Below are 21,248 nucleotides of genomic sequence, written 5' to 3' on the forward strand. Positions count from 1 at the left end.
GTTTGAACTTTGCACCTTTCTGAAACTGGTTTCTATCCATTTTATCTATTTTTGTATCCCTAGTGGTTCAGGTAAGTCAATATAAATTAAGTCTTAGTTGCACAAGGTGTCTACCCCAGCTTGACAACATCCAATTAAATTGGTCCTTTATCAAATCTGTTCAAATTTGCTCATATGTGTCTCTTTCATTGACATCAAATTGACAGAGTTAAAAGGTGCATGCTGGTGTTGGAGTCAGAGGCTTCCATTCAGATTTGTGCCTCTGCAATTAAGACTTTGGCTTTGGATGGAAAGTCACAGCTCAGCATTTAGGACTTTCCTCCTTGTCCTCCAGTGCTGTGCCCCATGGTGTGGAGTTGGCATGATACAGGAATGGACCAGATTCCTCACTGATGGGATCTTTTTTTCTGTGGGTGGGAGGCAGGAAGAGGTGGCACCGCATTAAGGGGAAACAAGGAACACCCCCAGCAGCACTGGGTTTTTCCTCTGAACATCTGCATCCTCCAGGGAAGTTCCAAGCAGCATGGGATGGCATGGACAAAGTGACAGCTTCCAGGATAGACTTTCTGCTGCCAGGGGACCAGGACCTCCCCTGCACCACATCCTCAGGGGCATAGCCAAGGAGCTGGCATCTGCTGGCTTATCTTAGCTTCATGGTGCTGCAGCAGCATGGCCAAGCTGGCTGTGTCCTCACAAATACCCTTCTCCTGTCTGGCTGGCCCTGAGCTTGTGGGGAGAAAAACACAGTGTGGAAGAACTTACCGCTTTTGAAACAGGGCTGCTGGCAGGCCTGGGCACTGCAGTGCTGAGAGCAGCAGCAGGAAGTGTGGTTGCATGTGAAAACAAGCAGATTTGAAACAGTATTCACTCTGAGGGATTACACAAATAATACCCCAGTGACAATGGAGCTATTTACTCAGTCGACAGTATGAAGAAAGCATCTCCTTTTATCTACTTATGGTGGTTAGTGGGTTCATCTCTCTCACAGCCTCTGTTGCTACTTGCTGCTTCCCTTGATGCGTCTCTCTGGTAGTTTTGTTCCAGCTTTCTTTAAAAAGCTGTTTATTTGAGGAGGGTGTGGGCTTTGTGCCACAGAAGGACAGCTGCAGAGATGCACAGAGAGCAGCCCCATAGATGCCTGAGCCTGTGCACACTGGCTGCTCAGTGAGCAAGGAAAGCTCACTCTGTCAGCCCACACTGCACAAAGGTGAACATGCCATCTCGAATCTGAAATATGGGAAGAGCTGGGAGAATCATCCCATTAACAGTCCCCTGCTCTGGTGTCTGGGATGACCATGCCAGTGATGATGCTTACTCAGAAGGTTTCTGAAATAGCTTCTTCTACAGTGAAAGAAACAGCATTGTGCAAGGCCAAGCATTCATGTCCTCAACACAAGGGGCAGAGAAAGGGGCATCTGAGCACGTGGTAGGGATGGGACTGAGGTGCAAGGCTATGGCTGAGCAGTTTGCAGCAATTTGTGTCCCTGCAAGTGATGCTTCCTTTGGCTGCAGTGCAGATCCATACCCTGCCCCTGCTCTGCCAGACTCAGCCAGCTGCAGGTCACCCAAGAGGGTTGCCTGGGTGTGGGATGCTGTCCCAGGGCTGAGGCATGACTGGCAGTGGGAGGGGATGATGACTCCGTAAGCTTCCTGTGAGATGTGAGAGCAAAACTGAAAGTGCATCTTCCTCAAAGGGCTGAAGTGTCCAGCACACAGGCTTCCCCACACCTTCAGGAGACATTTTTGCTTGTTTTGTTTGCACATGTCCATACTTGTCCATCCCCTGTAAGTGTCACATATTGCCCGTGGTACCATACCAAGGCAGGCCATGGTGTACCATTAGCTGTGCAAAAAATCAACAACAGCAACAGATTAGGCTTTGAAATCCACACTTGGGGATCACTGCACAGTACACAGTTCTACCACAATCACCCTACAACTGTGTCTATGGAGGGGCTATCAGATCATTCACAGCATCAGAGCTGCAAACAAACCTAGAAAAAGTCACCAGACTGGAGCACCTCCCTCTCTTCAGGGTGGGCACAAGGCAAACAGATCTGGGAACTCTTAGATTCAGTGGTAAAACTATCCCATTATCTTCACAAAACACAGATATTACTGAAGTGTGCAGACACTGGCTGTATCTGTCCCCTTCAAAGGTTCACCCCAGGCAGCTAATCCTGACCACTGACCAGCTGGTGCACCTGGTTTGCATCTCTACTCGCTGGACCATTCAGAGACAAAGAGCGAGTTCAGTGTCCATGCAGCTGCCATGGGACCAGCAGCCAGGAAGGACTTTTATCATATGATCCACTGCAATGCCAGTTCAAAGCCACCAAATTAGTTGTAAGGCAACAGAAACCTTGGCCACTATAGGTCTGGGTAATATAAGTAGTATTTATTGCACTAAATTTAAGCCATCTAAAAACTAAAGGTCAAGGTTAGACTAGTAATTTTGGATTCTTCTCTAGACAATTCATAGTTACCTTCAGAGAAGGGCTTAAGTAGGCTCTGTGACATCTAGAAGCTGAATTGTCCTTCCAGAATGTCTTTCTCCATTGCCCAGAATCAGACCTTAAAAGTCTTAGAAATTTTACTCCAAACTTCTAATTTTCAAATAGTCAAAGGCAGATAAAATGAGTTGCAGTGACTTTCAATGGAACCCAATGAAATGTAAAATGTCCAACCATCCATTCATTGACTACATTGTCATGCAGTTAATTTTGTCTGCCTGAGGTTAGACAACCTCTTTGCAACTGACCTTCTCATTGAAATTATTTCCCAATATCTTAAAAGTCTCCTTCTAGGAGCTTTATACTTCATTCATTTAATTAATGGCAGAGTTAAAAAAGAAATGGCTAGAAGCACCAAAACGCAAAAGGAAGGGCATTTTGGTTGTTCCACCAAACTTACATAAAGTCAAGGCAGGTTTTGCTGAAGTGTCTTCTTGTCCTTCTGTGCTACTGAAAGGATTCACTGAGTGTTCTTTGACAAGTAATGACTTTCTCTCACCCACTCTCTGAGTTAGAGTCCTGGAGTTATAGGTTGTATTAGGGAGCTGTAAACACAAAGAAGGGCTGCTTTTTCAACTACTAGAGACAAAAAAAATGGATATTACAACTTCCTGCTAATAGAAATGAACATGTGTTTTCTATCCGCTGATAAAGAACCCAGTGATACCAAGCCTTGCTGGAGGAACATCTGTGTTTTTTTAATGGACACTTAAAACCTTCTCTTCATGACCAGAGATTAATTTCACATCTAATATGTAATTCCACCAGTCTACAGAGAATTCTTCTGTGGCTCACTAAATATTTGGTATGGATTTTTCAGTTCCAAAAGACAGATCAAGAAAATGAAAAATTTCTGTTCCCCAGTCCACTCTTCAGCTACCCATGAGCAGTTAGGGAAGCAGTGGGTATGGAGGAGGAAAGAGGTGAGCTGGTGAGCATCATGGAGACATGGAGCAGCAAATAGAGAATCCTCACAGAGCTGAGCTGAAAAAGCATAGCAAAAGGGAATGAAAGAGTGGGGCCCTGCCTGAACAGAGAGAGAAGAAAATCTCCATCTTTAGTGATGGGTTAACTTGTCAAGCAGGGAAAAGGAGCTGAGACCCCTATCCTGTTGTTGTACACATCCAGAACTACTCTGCTAAAGATAATTGGAGATGGTTTCTGGAGAAGAAGACAGTATATTTTGAAGTTCACTAAGTGTTTGGACAACACTCTCAGGCACATGGTATAATTCTTGGGGTTGTTCTCTGCAGGGCCAGGATTTGAAACCTGTGATCCTTGTGGGGCCCTTCCTATTCAGGATATTCTATGATCCCACACTATCTAGAAGAGTGCAGCTCTGAGGGATGTGAATAGATACGTATGCTTGGCAGTAACTTAAGTTGGAGCCATGACTGGGGTAGAGTTTCTGGGATAAGAAATGCAAACTGATATGAGAACTCCTTTCTCCAAATGGGAGTGACTGACCAGGAGTAGTGATATGATGAGGAGATGTCTAATAATATAAGATGTGCCCAAACCACAAGTATTAGGCCTGAGTTCAGATCTGGATCTAAGTGCAGTGGCAAGAAGAGCCAGATCATAGGCAGGACTGAACTATGAAGGCTGGATACAGATGAGGTCTTCTACAGTTTCAACCCAGAGATTTGGGATTGGTTTCTCCTTCTCTTTACTGAAAGTGACATTTATTAAAATAGACGGTGGCTGAATCTCCAAAAGTTTGAGGCTGAGATCTGTTCCCACTACTGATATGTTTACCTTCAACAAAACTGAATACCTGAATTTGAAGCACAGCTCAAGAATTCCACAGCAAAAGAAAACTTTTATTAAGAAGCAGAAATATGCAGGAAGCACAGCTTCTCTGACAGAAACAGGCTCTTTCATGATGAATCCTATTCAAAACCCCAATATACAAAGGCAAGTAGGTAACGGCAGAGACTTTTTCAAAGTTCACCTCAGGGTCAGCACTTAAAATAGTGAAAGGGTGGAGGAATAGACACCCCATTTTAGCTAAAAATATTATTCTTTCATACCTACCTTATATTATATATTTTCAGCATCAGACACAGGAAAAACACCCCCTATGGCTGCTTCCATATGCTGAGTTACAGCTCATTATGTGGAGGAGAGGAGCTGCAAGCCTACAGCAGACTCCAACTCTCCATCCTGTAGTGGTGAATGAGTTAGGTGGTATCTTTCTGTGACTCTTTAACCCTGAGAGGCATGCTGTCATGAAAGAACAGGAGACATTCTTCAGTTAAATAGTTGATAAAATTTTAATTAAAGAGAGGTCCATACAGAAGCATCTCAATCAAGATCTGAGCCTTCTGGAAGCTCAAAGAAATCAGATAATCTGGAATTTGACTTTGAAAGCAACTGCCTATGTTTAACTGAGTATCTATAGGAAACGGCTGCCTTCTGCATAACCAGGCAGATATTCATTTCATCGTGCATTATTTTTATTGCCAACCTCATAGCTTTTGATTGCACAATGCAAAAGTGATAACAACACTGCAGAGCAGCAGGATGACTCATTAGGCATTACTGCTCCCTGTTAGCAAAGCCTTTTCTATTTACCTAGGTGCTTCTGTGGCCTTCATCTCCATGGTGTTTGAGTGCTTCCCAAACAAATAAAACTCTGTCTCTGCCCCTGGTCCCTCTGCAGATCCAGTTGCAGTTTTATGTTGCCTCACAGCAGTGTGGAGAGATGTGGGGTGACCTGGGACCCATTCCTGTGTCCCAGGGTGTTGAGACTTGTCCAGCATAATGTATGTCCTGTCCCTACCAGACATTTGCTAGCTATGAAATGGAGACTGGGTGTACAGTCCCCAGCAGAGAGGTAAATAGAGAATTCATATGGTGCCTGTTGGTGGCACTCACAAACATAAATAGCCTGCCTCCTTACATTTTTTTTTAGACTAATAAACCTGATATTCTCAGAAAAATCTTCCCTTGGCACAGATTTTACAAAGGGGAAGAGCCAAACTTAGCTCCTGACTCACTGGACATTAGGTATGCCTTGTATCTCATCCCAGGGCAACAGCAGAAAGTGCATTTTCAGCTTTGTTCTGCACTGGGATGTTCCTGGAACATGGGTCTGCAAGAAAAATGTGTGTGGTAGCAAATGGGATTACCCCCACCTTGTCCCTTGGGAACTGGCAGGAAACAGCTGCCTGCTGCCTGCTGAAAATAGAGACAGGTTCTCTGGGGGAAGCCCCTCACAAATGTTTGCCACAATCCCCTTGGGCCTGGAGGAGATTGATGCCACCAACCTGCAGTCAAAGAGAGGACAATTCTTCTTGAACCCAGGCCCACCTGAACCCTGACAGCTCAAGTGAAGGTCAGGTCTTGATGTTCATCCCTTGGCCCTTAGATTATAAAATCAACACTAAACCTACGCTGTAGTTTTCAGGCAGTTTGGAGCAGTGAATTTAAACCCGCATTGCAGTCATGTGCAAGCACAGGTTATTGCAGCTGGGCCTGAACCAGGAAATGCTGGCACAGAGGCTGATCTGTCACTCTGTAGCTAAGGCAGGCCAGTGCTGAGGACTTATTCAACCCTGAGCTGTCCTACAACCCTGTGCATTTGATGCAGGGATGAGTTCAGGTATTGCAGGGACCATCCTAAATCTGCAATATAGTCTTCCCAAAAGACCAGGTCATCCAGGTAACACCCACTTCTGATGAAGTGATGGCCAAAAACTCATGTTGAGACCTACATTTGCCACTAGGGCTGATTGGGACAGCATAGGACCTGCTTTGTCTCCTCAGTCTCCTTCTGATTTGTACACAGGGGCTGGATGTGGCCCATGGTGGTCCTTTGCCCTTTTCAGTTTACAGCCATTACCCCTTGTCCTATCATCACTACATGCCCTTGTCAGAAGTTGGCAAGATCTTCATACCTATGTGGCAAGGATCAATTGTTTGAAGTTTCTAACCAAATGTCATGCCTCCCAAGCGTCTGCCCTTGAATTGCACAGGGCTAGGATTGTGTCTGGCCTGTCACATCTGTCTCTGCAATGGACTGGAGCCATCTCATGAGGCTGGCCTTAGCATGGGGTTCCATTTGGGTCCTTGCAGAGGAGAGTGGGCAGCAAGAGTCAGTAACGTCAGCTCTGCAGGACCCCACAGACCTGCACAAGGACTGATGTCACCCGATCCTGCTGCTGAGCCACAGACTAATTCCTTCCTGCCGCAGACATCAAAGGAAAATAGGGCTTCTTAATTTGCCGAAGGAAGAAGATACTGAGACATCCATGTCCTCTGCAGAGAGGCATTAGTCTACACTAACTTATGAAGTTTGGGAAAAAAACTGTTTTTGTTTGTTTTTTATGAGAAAATCAAGTTTGAGGTTATGGGAATTCCATAAGGGGCAATGTCTCACAGTAGTAAAAGATTATAAAAGAGAATTACAGTTCAAACCAGTAAGTGTTACATTATGCACTGAGACACGTAGACTGTAAGGCTTAACAATACACCAAAGCCGCCAACACCAGAGCAAGGCAAAGGGCCTCCTTTTAAAATTCAGTTTAACAGTGCCTGACACAGAATGAGTAATAATGTTAAGCAATGCAGAATGGACCATAAAACACTGCTATATGCAATAGCTATTATCCTGTGCTAATCTTTATATAGCATTATTTCCTCAAATAATCATAATATTGTGCCAACAGCCCCCTTATTCTTGCTCATTATTTCTCAGGCTGGCTTCCTTCACAAGGAATAGGGCTTGCACTAACAATGCCCTCGGGGTTTGCAGGCGAAGCTGCGCTCGGCATACCCAGAACAGAGGAAGTCTTTTCTTGGTCCATTTCTTCAGTTGTCTGTGTTTTTTCCTTCATGCAATTACAATGTATTAGGAGAGATTTTTATGGAATAGAATAAAGAAATCCCTTATCACTACAAGTCTTTCAGGCACCGACCATTCTTCTGGTTTGTCCCCATCACATGTTTATTCCCCCTGTTCTCACTTCTCGTCAGTTGGGTTCTTATGTTTGCATCTCTATTGGTGCAGTCTCTGCTCTAACATTGTACAGCGTGTTCCTGCTGAGAACTATCAGCTTTTACTTTCTACAAATAAAAAACCCTCTTGTCATTATTTTGTCACAATTTCAGCTTCTTCTAAATAACTAACTCTCAACAATAAACCTCCTGGTTGCCATTACAGGCTGCCTGCCAAGCAGTTTAGATGCAATCTTGTGTTATGTTGTTTTTATAAAGGTTTCCCAAAATCCAGTGTGAATAGATGTGGGGTTTGTGACTAAAAGTAAAATATTTGTTTAATTTTATATTCAAAATGTTACTATCCAGAGCTGGAAATGTGAATGTAATGATTTGAGGCTCCTATGCCAGCACAAACAAACTTCTTGTGGAGCTCAAACACAAACTCAAATATCTTTTGTCTATGTGAAGTAAGCTAAAATAAACAAGATCATCCAGTTCTTAGCATCTCCCCATCTACCCATGCATGTTCTCTACTCTCTGGCCTTACATTACAATTCCTGGCACAAGATCTGGGCGGGTTTTGGGTGATTTTTACAGCACCTAGGACAACAGGAAGGGAAAGTAAACAGGAGTGAAGTGGCCATTTGAGATGGGTATTGATGGTACACCTTCCCTGTGGCTCGTGTCAGGGAAAATGCATCATTTCTGATGCCCTGGATGTTGATCAGGCATGAGGGCCAGGTATAACACTGATAAGGAAGAGGGAGGAGGGGAGCTGAGCAGTCTCTGGCTGGGTTGAAGGAGCTAAAATGGTTTTAAGCAATGCCAACAGCAGAATGCAAACTGTGCTTTGGAAAGCACTTGAAGTGGCCTCAGAAGTTAAAAAGAATGGCTTATGTTTTCCTACACCCCTTGTTTATGGCTTCCTTCACAACATTGTCCCATCAATAAAGAAAGAATGGTTCTAGCAAGATTTTTCTTCCACTTATGTACTAACCAATTTATTGACTCATGCCTGTTCCATCTATCTAATGACAACTCCATGGGTCTTTGCAGATTCCATGCAATAAATGTGTCAGCCATTAACTTTCCCTGCTGTTGGGCTCTTGAGAAGATAAAAATCCCCACTTTCTGCAGTAAATTTCTGCTATAAATCCACAGATGTAATTGCACACAATCTAATTTCTGGCTCCCGGGCCTACATTTATCCTTGTCCAAGTATTCCTCTTGACTGAGTTGATTAGATTACAGACAAGGGCAGGCACTCTAAATGCAAGGTCATGTAGCTTAAATTAAATCTAAAGGAGCTGCAGTAACATATATATAATAGAACTTTGACATCTTTACTATTAAAGAGGTGGGGACAAGGAGCTCAGCTGGCTCCACTCTGGTATCATTTGGCCTTGAGAAGGGAAAGGTGTCTCAGTCCTCCTTTGGAAATCCTTAGGGATCTGGTTCATACTATGGTGGCTCCCACAAGTCGGGTTTCTGGAGCTGCTTGATGTCACCACAGGTAGTGTGTAACCCATGGGTGATGTGCTGTCCCCACCACTGCCAATGAACAGCCAGGTAGAAAGGGAGGAAAGGGAGTGGCTGAGGAGCAGGCAGTAGTGCTGCCCTCTGTAAGTCACACTGTCACTCACAGTGTCTGGGCAGCCAGGTTCAGTATTTGTAGGGTATCACACTGGATGTAGAACAGGTAAACTTGGACCAAAATCCAGAGGTTTCTTTCAAACACTGAGGTCCTTGCCTACTGCAAAACAGGTTTAAACCTGTTATATTTTAAAAGGCTTGTTAGCCTGGTGTACCATGCAGTTATCTTACACTACAGACAAAGCAGCTTGCAATTTTCTGCCTATTGTCTTTTTTTTTTTTTCCTTTAGAACAAATGGGTGATGGAGTTACACAATATGTGACACACGCTGCTTATTTACCAGGAACAAAAAAGGCCCTATTTCCCAACACACAGAAGAAACGGAACAGGCTTCTGTTTCCAGCCTTGGTCTGGCCAGCCATCAGCCCAAAAGTGCTTTCTCTCAAGTGCTTCTCTAGCTCCTCTTCACTGCATTGTTTGTCCTCCTCATTGGTGTTTCTGCCTCTTCTCATCCCTCTGCATCTAGCTTTATCCAACCAATGATTTTCACTTGGATCCAAACAATATTGTCCCTGTTAGCAAAAACTAGAAGTGTAAAACTGAGATTCATGGGAATTAGAATGAGAATGAAGTGATTTGGCAGAATTAGAACGGAGCTTCAGCTGAAAAACCAACCTGACAAAGCCACGGGAACAGGGCAAGAATGGTATGGAAAGGGTAGCTAAGCTGCATTTTTCTAATCTGATCTAGACAAAGAGCCAGGAGAAACAGCTCCTCAAGCAGAACGAATGCTAAATGCTCAGGCATTTCTTTAATGTCCTGTCATCAGCTTGCAGCTCAAAACCAGAATGGTTCTGAGTATTTAACTAGAAGCAACTAAAATTCTGGAGCTGGATGTGAAATTCTGCTTCCAGGTAAGAGCTCAGACAGAATTAGAGCTGGCCTGCTGCATGATGAGTAGAATAAGAGAGCTGTAACAGCTTTGTTGCTAAAATAAACTGAATTAATGGTGGAGCCCTGCAGCCTTGCCAGTCACCCTGGCTCAGCCCCCACCCCAAAACAGCCTGTTTTGGACAGCTATCGCCACTATTCAACTGCACAGACCAACTTCACCAACAATTAGGGTGGGATGATTCAGTAAATGAACAAAAGCTACCTGACACTTCAGTCCTGGGAAGAAACCAGGACCTTCTCTTTCTGGATCGAGCTCTTCCTCCAAGAGAACAAGTGCAGAGAAAGCTACATGGCCTTTTACAGATTGGGAAAGCAGTGAGCAGTAGCAGACAGGCTGGAATTAAAAACTGAGGCTCCTCTCTCAAGAATCTGAGCTCAAGCAGGAAGCACTGAAGCAGGTGTTACCATGGGATATGGGATGCTGCAGCAGGGCTGTGTGGAGTTAGGGGCACTTGGCAGAAGTCCCAGGGTCTCTCTAGAGCTATTTGTGGGGAGGCAGAGCAACACCAGGCATCAAGGCAGTGTCCTGGTGCTTCACCAGCCACCTGGGCCTCTACAAGTCCAGCAAGTACAAAGGCACTGGTGTTGGAGCAATGCTTTTCAAACCAGAAAGGAGGAGGGCAAACAGGGAATATGAGGTAGGGAGGAAAACACCAAAGACACAGGACAGAGAAATGAAAAAGAAAAAGAATTGAGGAAGAGTAGAGAAGAGCTGACACACATAGTAATAAAGGAAACATGATATGAAAACTAACAAAAGAGACAGGGAAAACCTGCCTTTCAGGTGCCTTTTCTTCCCTTTCACCTGCATGTGTCTTTTGACTATCATTGTTAGTCAAGATCAAGATTATAAAGCCACAAAATTTGCAGAGGAACATGTCTGGGTTTTTATACAAAGTCCATTCAGTCAGATCAACAAAAATCCTGATCAATAGCCATAATTTTATTTGATCCAGGTGTAAAGGTCAGCCTGAATCAGAGCCCAGGTCAATCAAAGGATACAGCACAACACACTGCCAACAGGAACATATTCATCCCAGGTGACTCATGCACAAGGTGGCTTTTTATTGTTGTTGTTGTTGTTGTTGTTGTTATTTTTCATACTTATTATGGGATAAGACACACGTTCTGTCTTGGGAACGGCTGGTGGCTGCTGATACTTTGCTTAGTTCTCTCTACATCGTCATGCCAGCTCCAACCCATCCAGCTCAACTCCCACCCCACAGATGCAACTTCACCCAGCAGCAAAGTTCTTTCCTTAGACACACTGTTTTCCCCTGTGGAAATAGGCCCTGAATGGTCCTATTCATTTTTCAGGAATGCTCAGTGTTCATCCAAAAGATGCAGTTTATCACTCACCAAACCCATCCGTGTGACTGCTGGGAGCATTTGTTTGCAGGAGTCTGACTGCTGGCATCCATGTGAGCAGAGTATGGCAGAAATGCCTCTGCATAGGACACCCTGGCAAATGTTTATGTCCACATAACTCTCTGATGATGGCTCTGTTCATGGAGAAAACTTTCATGGGGGTTGTGGGGTGAGAAGAGTGAGTGTAAGGACCAGCAGAATTCCATAGAGCTGGGCTGGACAAGTTCCTGGGGAGTTTGTGTGGAAGCCCAGCTGAGTCCCAGAAGTCAGAGGCCAAGGGAGGGTTTGTGGACCCCAGGAGGGGCACAGGGGCCAGTTTTGCCAGAGCAGATACTGCTGGGGTCAGGAGCTGGTGGCCACAGGAGGTGACTGTCAGCCTCCAGGAAGGTATGATGGTTTGGGTGTGAAGAACAAGAGCAGAGATTGTATTCTACAGCAAACAAAACAAAAACACTTAGATGTGAAGAGAGTCAATACAGCTGTAAATGCTCTGCTGTGCAACAGATGCATGTAGGAAGTCTAAACAACCTGCTGGGAAGGGGCTGAAATCCCAGTCCCACACAGGGGGTACAGTTAGGGCCTGTGTTCCTGAACCCTTGTTCACAGGATGTAAAAAGAAAACTTGGCAGCACCAGAGGAGAGGTAACCTCTAACAGCCTGGAACAAAACCTATGTGTTTGCAGTACAGGGAGTAACTGGAAGTGTGACCACCTAAACTGAGGAAAACAAGGCAGACCCAATGGAGTGACACAGCGGCTTTGTTGCCACTTGATTCTTTCCCCACAAAGAATGTAGACATGCTTTCTGCCCTCTACACACCTGGGGGCCCAGCACCACAGGACTGAGCCCCTCGTGTTCTCTGCACATCATGCAGGCTGTGTGTGCCCTTGGGGCTCTGGGCTATCCCCAGCCACACCCCAACAGCCCCCACCAGTGCTCTGGCACAGGCACACAGAGCATGCAGCACCTACAAGTTGCTAAAATGCAGTTCTTCTCCAGACCCTTCCCTGCTGGGATTGTCCTGATGAAAACAGCCTCAGAAACGTTCCTGTTTGCAGCTTGAAATCCTTGATCACCTGAAAAACAAGATGAATTTGCTCTCTTGTGCAAAACTGTACCCCTCATGTGGCAGGTCCTCCTCCTTCTGTCGCCCCCCAGCACTCACCCATCTTAATTCAGGTTAAGGCTGGTGGGAAATGACAAATCCTTTCCACATAAATCTTAACACTGGCTTGAGTTTGTTGAGAAACGGTGGTGATTTATGGGGGATTAGCAGATCAGAGTTGAGGAATGTAAAGAGGTTTAGGCTAACTAAGTGGAACGCTTAGAGCTGGGTCACGGAGAATTTGATGCAGGCTTAGGCTTCTTAAATGGTGTGCAATAAAAAGTAGAAGAGGGAAGCATGCATTTCCAATGCTCCTTGTAGCATAGGAAGTTGTTTTCCTGTGTTACAATCTGGAGAAAAAGTTTGGCAGCCTTCTGTGTATTGCAGTATTGCAGGTTCTTGGCTCCTAAAGGCTAGCGTAAACAAAACACTCGAGCTAAAGCTGCCTTTTTTTTTTTTTTTTTAATTTCTTGTAATTATACTCTTCCAGCAAACGAGGGGCTAGTATGGTAGAAACATAGTAAAACCAGAAGACAGCCTGTCTGTATGATATTTTAAAGTCAATGCAGTAAAAAAGGGTTAATAGGTCTTTTCTGTGGGATAAGATTTTTTTTTGGGGGAAAAAAAAAGAACAAGCAGGAAAAGTATCCTTTTTTTTTGAATTGGGATGTGTAAAGTGAGCAACAACCACCTTGTGCCTTGCTTTGATTTTTTTTCTCCTTTGCTTTGTGGTTCTTGTAATTTTTACAGAGCACTGCATTGTAAGTAAGCACATGACACTTCCTGAAGCTTAGAGCTTAATTTCAAATCCCCAGACTCATAAACCAGCATCTCCCCGCTGAGCTGTCAACAGCTGTCTTCTGATTTTGGCTCAGCCCAAAACTTCCAGGCACATCACTGGCCCTGTCCACCGCCCGCACATCTTGTCCCACACAGAAACAAAGTCCTGGCCTATCTTTGCGCAGGACAGGAGAGAACAAGTGGTGAATATCAGACAGGCAATCAAATACTGAGGTTCAGCAGGCCAGGTGAATAATTATTTAGAGGCCAACTTGAGTAAAATTGTTTGGAATGACGCAAGTTGGTGCAAAATAATATTCTTGTTAGAAGCCCTGACAAAGCCAGTGGTCTCACTGCAATTACTCATGGGAATTATATTATGCAAAACAAGACCCTACTTATTGCAAAACATTTATATATTTTGCTTCCCTGTATTGAAATAATCTATTTATCCAACTAGAGATGAATATTTCTTATGCGTTTTGCAATAAAACTTCAGAGCACTGCCAGACAGTTCTCTTCCTGAATTACCCACTTTATTTTTTTGTAAAGCCAAAATTTCCTTTAATTTCACCAACTGCAAGACGAGAAGAAGAGCAATTAAGTTAAATCATATAAGCTTTCTAATGTGGTTTTAGGGGATTCTTTAATGTTCATATGTTAGCAGATAAGCCATGCATCCACCCATCCACTTAATTACAGGCCTAGTACCTCCAGTCACTGTGTTTTTAAATTTAATTTGCTGCCCAGTTAGAATCTGAAGAAACATTTGCCATAACATGCCCACCACCTGCAACTTCTGCCATCTTCACTACTACAAAGTTCCAAAGTGAGCAGTCCTTTACCACTGTGAGACACTTTGAGAAGGTTTATTTTGCAGCATGTCATCCTTCATCCTAACCCAGAGGGCAAGAAATAGCATTTTTGTATTCTGGACTCCGAGCAGAGATAGACACAGAGGGTTAAATAGTTACCTTTCACCTCCACTAAATGCAACCAGTACTTTCAAAAGTGACCAGAGATTCTCACTTTTCTTTGCTTCCAGGTACACAACTCAAGACAATTTGAGAGGACCTATTTCTCGAGACTGAGGTGGGAACAAGGAGCTCTGAACTTCTCAACCTGAATACCTTGCTGATTCACACTCATCTGAAAAAAGAAGTAGACTCAAGATAGACACAGAAGAGCTAAGCAATGAAACCCATCTTCCTGAAGGAAGCCCTTCCTGCCTAACCAGAAGTGCAGGGCAGCACTTCTCATTCCAGCCCTTTGGATCATTAATTGCAAATAATTCAGTCAAACTTTACTGGCTACAATATTTCAAGCCATCCTTCAGTGACAGAGTAATGCGTGCTTGCATAATAATCTTTAAATTACCATGAACTTTAACTGAGCAAGGCTTCCATAAGTGGACATTAGAAAAAGCTTGAGCTCAGTGCAATGGAGTAAGACATTCACTAGCTCAATGTGAAGGTTAGTGGCTGCAGCACAGACAGAATACTAAAAAAGAAACAGATCTAATTATCATGTGGTTCTTGTGCTCACTTATTGGGTCACTGCTGGAAACATCAGGGATCACTTATCTGACCACAAAGAGGGCAAACACAACTCGTTAAAATGCATTTCACTTTGCAAAAAAATTATCATATTAACACAAGTGATTAAAAACCAATATGGCTCAAATGCTGTGCCTTAAAGAAGCTGATGAATGCTCATCTGTGATACCCCATACAGAAAACTGCATGTCCACCACACAATGTAAATTTCTGCCATTTGATACCAGTGTCAGTAGAACCTGGTAGTAGAACCTGGGCAAAGATAAGAAACTGGCCTCTGGCTCTTTGGCTGCTGAAGACCAGTGTCATGGTCATGAAGCAGGTACTGAAAGCTTATTTTCCCCCTCTGCATCATCAACTCCCAGGGCATAAATGCAAAACTGATTTAAAATCCATCTGGGGAAATCCATATGGCTCAGTGCTTCAGACCCAGAGTCTGCACTGCCAGTGACACCTGTATAAACCTCAAAGCGGGCGTCACTGAAGCTTATGCTTGGCCTGTTGGGACAAAGTGCTGTGCAGGAAGGATTAAGCACAGAACTGGATCAGGCAAGCAGTAATGTAAACCTCAGTTTGCCGTAGAGTGGATGGGGTGGGAAATGCTGCAAGCAGAATGATATGTCTTTGTAACAAACCGCAGCTGGTGTCACTGCTGGAACATGCAGAAGGGCTTGGAGGATGGACACTCCTACCCTTGGGGTGCCATGCTCCAGCCAGAAACCATCCTGGAATCTGATTGGGGCAGAAGTAAGGCCTTCATAAAATTTGGGCATGGCCCTCAGGGCACAGTGGCCCAGCCTGAGTAAAAGGTGCTTTGCATTAGTAAAGGCAAATGGTAGTGCTACAGTGAACACAGGCAGAGCAGTCCCAGCCCTGGACCTGCTGCTAGCACTGGCAAGTGGTATCAACTCACAGGATATGTTCTCCCCAGAATGCTCATTTGAATATGTAGAACCAGGACAGAGCAGGCAGGGGACAAAGTCTGGTACCCTGTCACGTGGGTTAGATTTCCACGTGACAGAAATGCTTTCAGGCTTTCCCTGTCACTCTGCGTGTCAGGTGGTATTTTCTCTCCTCATCCAGGCTGTGAAGGGTGCAGTGTTAATACATTCCTACAGAGATAATTTTGAGGCACATCTGAGCCAAAAGTCATCCTTCATGGGTATTTAGAAGCCCAGCACCTATGGACAACTTATTCAAGGTCCCAGAGGGAATATGTGGCGAGACAGATGGGGACTTTGACCAGTACCAGCCAAATTACTGTCCAACATGCTGACTCTCAGCTAACAGATACAACTGTTGCAAGTCTTAATTAATCAATATCTGTTAAGACTCTTACGTGGAAGTTTGTCCAGATGTAAGTAGGCCCAAATCAATCCCGTACTTGCTCATCAGGGAAAGGACTATGGCAAGAGGAATGGGTTTACACTGCACTTAGTGACTAGAGACTCGGCTCTGACTTGGGATCAGGGTCCATAGTATGAACACAGAAGAGTAATGATTACGAGAAGAGGGGTTCTTGAAAGGCTCCATCTCTCACAGTAGAGGTTTTTGACAGTCAGTGACTCAATGTTCTGTCTTTCATAACCATAATGACTCACAGCCCCAGGATGGAGAATGAGTGCAATACAGTGAGTGCAATTGTTCCAGAGCCCATCAAAACAAGCAAGGTCATTTTCAGTGTTTAAAAGAAAATGACAAGCTTCTGGATTAATGTGTGGTGGGGGGAAAAATGCACAGAAAAAAATAAGAAGAGACATGAGTAAATTTTCAGATAACGAAGTTCACAAGGATTTTCAAACTCAAATTTTATAACCACAAGCAAAACAGATCAGAAGCTTGACTTTGATACCATTTGCTCTGCTATAAATCAGGATTAACCCCATGTGGATTTATAATGGGGTAAGGTTGGCATACAGCAAAAGAAGGATCAGGCTTTCAGAGACAAGTGCATCTGAGTACCTTCTGCATTGCCTAACACTGTGAGGATGAAAGAGACTATGCCTCACCACTGTGCTGCCTTAAAACTTAAAGAGATATCTTAGGATAAGTAAATTATCTCTGAACATGTAGGAAGGATGACTCGGACACAGGAGGTAACTAGAAGCTGTAACAATCCCTGAGTTATGTCCCAAATAATCTGCAGCTCCTCAAATCAGATGTCAGGGTTAGGGGTTGAGATGGCTGATGCCATGCAGTCTTGAATTAGTAAGGTGGAGCTTACATAGCTGAAGCGTTATGCTGATTTCTGGACAAGGTGGACTGTGATCTTTTTTTATGTGCTCCAAAACCAGAAACCCACTTGGTTAAGGGGTCTTGTTTCTTAGAATTGTTGAGTGTCTGCCAGGAGGTCACTGGGTACTCAGTACACCTGAAAATCAGATCATTCAAATGATGCCATCAGGAAGAAGAGCCTCTATAGTGGAACTGACTCTATGGTCTTGTCTGATGCACAATATTTCTGAAGATTGCTCCCACAAAAATGAGTTTTATGTATGGATGTTACACACAAGTGAGTCTCGTCCCTCTCTTTCACAGAGTCCCTGTAGACCATTTGGTTTCTGTCTTTCACATGGTAAGTCACAGCAGAAGGGACAACCAATCCATCTCATCTGATTGACAACTGGACAACATTTCTATCCTTCCTAGGAGGACACATGATACTCTTTCCCATCAGAGAAGTGTTTCGGCCAGTAGCATGCCCAGATCAGTTTCCTAGATCAGAGGAAAGCTGTTCCCTCATGCTGGTGTCATGTGGCCTGATCCTGGCTGCCCCTGCTCAAGCAAAATTCTACTGGTGGAATACTCCACGGTGCTGGGGCTCCTGAGGGGAAAGGGCCTGCTTTGGAGCATGGTGACAAGTGCAGAGAAGTGAATGCTGGGTATAGCTTTCCAGCCTGGCTGGAAGAGCCCAGCATGCCCCAGAGGAATCTGTGATTTGGTGAGAGGCAGCTCCCACCCAGACCCCAGCCACTGGGGAAGGCCTGTTTGACCTCCCGCTTGGAGATGGAGCACTCTGATATCTCAGAGAGAAGACCACAAAAAGTAATGAAATGTAGCCTGCACAGTCATTGATGTGGGATGCCTTTTAGTGTCCCCTGGTGCTGCATGTAGAACCACGAGCCTTTTGAATTACCCTTGGGAAGAGAAAATAGCATCTGCAGACTTTAAGCCTGAAGAAGAATCAGGGGCAAGTTTGACATTTGACTCTTAGTGATAGGCACTACCTGGGCAAATATTTGTTAAAGATAGCTCTGGCTCTTTGAACAAGGAAGGGAAGTGGAGGGGCAGGGACTTGCCCAAGGTCAGCCAGGCAATCTGCAGTAGATTCAGAGACCTTTGGGTCCCAACCCAACCCCCACACTCCAGACAGGGCCACATTTCACCAAGAACCAACAGCATCATGCCTCACTTTGCCTGTCTTATGTCTCTTCCTCTTCTGTGCTTGGAAGAAGCTTGCTTTGAAAACCTGGATATTATCCCAGTTTCTTAGATCACGTTTATGTGGTCATGAGCAGTGCTTCTGGGTGCAGTTGCTTGGATCACTGAGTCCAAAGAATCTGAGATCTGGGAATAATGTCATCCTTCAAAACATTTAATCAGCAAATAATTCCCCTTACCTATAGAAAACACCATATAAAGCTTATACAGGTCTTTGCTACTAATTCACAGACCACCAAGGACTGGCATAAAAATAAGTATTTAATGGAAACCAGAAGTTACTTCTCCATAACATACAGAGTAGGTTACTGGGATTTCCAAGACATAGTGTTCTACCTGGAATAAAAGGATGGGTACACATTAATACCTGGTATATTGGTGACTGAAGTTTCCCACACGCTAGAAGAGAGAATGAAGCTAACTAACATTTGGATGAAGAAGAAAGTAAGCCATACTTTTCCCATGGATAAGTTCTGGTCACAGGTCTAATATGACTTAACACAGTGCCTGCCGACAGTTAATGACAATTGTCATTGTCTTCTCTGGTCTTTGGGCAGGCACATAGTCTGGAAGGACCTAAATGGCCCCAGCCTGTTACAGACATTTCAAGACCCCCACCAGGGAGATTTTACTTTTGGTGTTCAGTGTTTTCTTAGCGGGAACCAGGTGCTGCAGTAACAGCACAGAAACCTCATAAAATCCCACATCAAGCCTTGCTTTATCTAAATATGAAAACCAGCTCCTGCTATGTGATACTTTCTGATCTACATTTTACCTGAAGCCTGCAGATAATTTGCAATGATGTGCTCAGTCTGCACACCAGCCACCCACGCTCACCTGCCCACTCCCTTACACACAGGAGCAGCGAACAGCAGAGGGAGAGAGGACAGAGAATTCCATTCTGCTGGGAGAAGCTCCCAGAAACCAGTCTTTTGCTACTAGAATAATTGCTGTTTAGCACATGCCTCCTTGTACCAGCAAAAGTCCTCTTTTTTCCCAGGTCTGAGGTGAAGAATGTCAGCTGTGTTGAATCAGCTGATGCACCCACGTTGCTTTTATAGAGCTTCACATCATCCTTGGGGTTTTACTGTATCCCTGGTGCGTTCACTATGTCTCCTGCTTGGCCTGGGAGGCTCCTTGAGGCACAGAGCATATCTGGCTGCTTGCTGGGTTCCTTCCCTTCCTACCACCAAGGAGGGGCTCTGAAAATTCTCTGCATGCCATGTTTCTGTGGTCTAGAGCTGGTGCTGCCTGGGGCTGCCAGGGAGTTTCCCACAGGCCCTGGTCATGATCCACTCTGACAAACACAACAGTGGTGAGAACAGCAGGGACAAGTGCATTCCTTCTCAAAACTTAGGTTGGATTTTGCTTCTTCATTTGGAGCTTTTATCTGCGACATCTGTGCTTTTTCTGACTGTATTTCACTTGAAATCAACAAAAACAATCAACATACTTAAATGTTTCCAGGGTGAAAATTCAACATGGGGGAGGGCTTTGTTTTTTTGAAGCAAGAAGGTTCTGTGTTGGGATGGAAAAGCCTTGAGAAGCTAGAAAGTTTTGCACACCCCTTCCCAAAGGGTGTAAGCCTCTGAATTAATATGGAGACGTTCATTAGTAAGACAGCTCTGCTGGTAACCTCAGTTATCTGGCTTTATCCAGGTCTGCCAGCAGCTAAGAGACACCACCAGGAAAGCAGGATGGATATTCTAGCAGGATTGGCTAGTGACCCAATTGGGCCATCAGCTGTCTGGAATGAACCATAAAGGCACTGCTGATATGGCATGTGGGTGGTCAGATACAACCAGAATAGTAAATAATGAGATCATTATACAAAGCATTAGGATCCATTCAAACGAAATATGCTTTAATAAGGCCTGATTTGTATCTGCCGGTGTACCATGCAAGGCTCAGATGATTCAGAGCATTTAGGACCAGAAAAGAGAAGCATCTCTCCAAAGTATGTAGCCAGAGGGGTTAAATGACCTTTGGATATTTAAACAAGAGAATGGTGATTACAACAAGGAAGGTGATTCTACCTCTTCATACGGATTTGATAAGTACCATAAAACTGTATTTGAATTAAAGTTAAAACATTTTTAAAGGGCTTTTGGAAAAATTGTAGATGTGGCAAAAAATACTAACATAAACAATGTGAGGGTAGGGAGAAATTCCTGCAAGGAGAATTATTTGAGTCTTGTGCTGCACAATTTATCAAGAAGAAAATTGAGGTGTAACTCTGACTGGAATGGGTAAGGACCCTTGCCAAGAAAAATGGGGGTTTCAGCTGGCGATTGTGCTCAGCAGGACATGAAAAGACATAAAAAACTGGAAACCTCTGTTCGGAAGAACTAAAAGGGAGTCAAAATGCATGAGGTGTGTTTTATCAGGATGTCAGTAACTGGCCTCAACACAGAAGTAGCAAGGTGATTGCTCAGTGGCCTGGGACATGCAACAGACCAGACTATTTGAAAATAATGCTAGACAAGGTTTAAGCCAAATTAACTGACCTGCATCTCAGAACCTTGATCAGGGATTGCTCCATGCAGGGACAGGTGCAGTCTGCAGAAAGGAAGGAGAAAGCTGCAGAGCAGGGTCAGATGAGCCCTCAGAAGAACAGCTTCACATCTGAGATCCATAGCATCAGCTCTCCCAGCCTTGCAAGTGGAAATAACAACACCTGGAACCAATTAACAATGCTCTCTATTTTTGGTTTAATCCTTGAGAAAATAAATGTATTTTATATCAAGTAGATAAGGTGTTACTTACCTGGCAAGAGGATGCATTACTCATGCTCTGGTGGAAAGGGAACCTCAGTAGCAAGGACAGAAGGGAAATTCTCCTTCTGCCTGCAATGGGAAGCACAGGCATCTTTGGCTTTTCCAATCTACCCTGTACTGCTCTTCTGAATCATTTCTAGCATAGCCTCACAGGAGCAAACCTCTGAAGCAATTGCTAGACAGAAATCAGATCATGAATGTAGGTGGAGCTGTTGG

This window comes from Parus major, chromosome 1, assembly GCF_001522545.3.
Source record: "Parus major isolate Abel chromosome 1, Parus_major1.1, whole genome shotgun sequence".
Classification (NCBI taxonomy): domain Eukaryota; kingdom Metazoa; phylum Chordata; class Aves; order Passeriformes; family Paridae; genus Parus; species Parus major.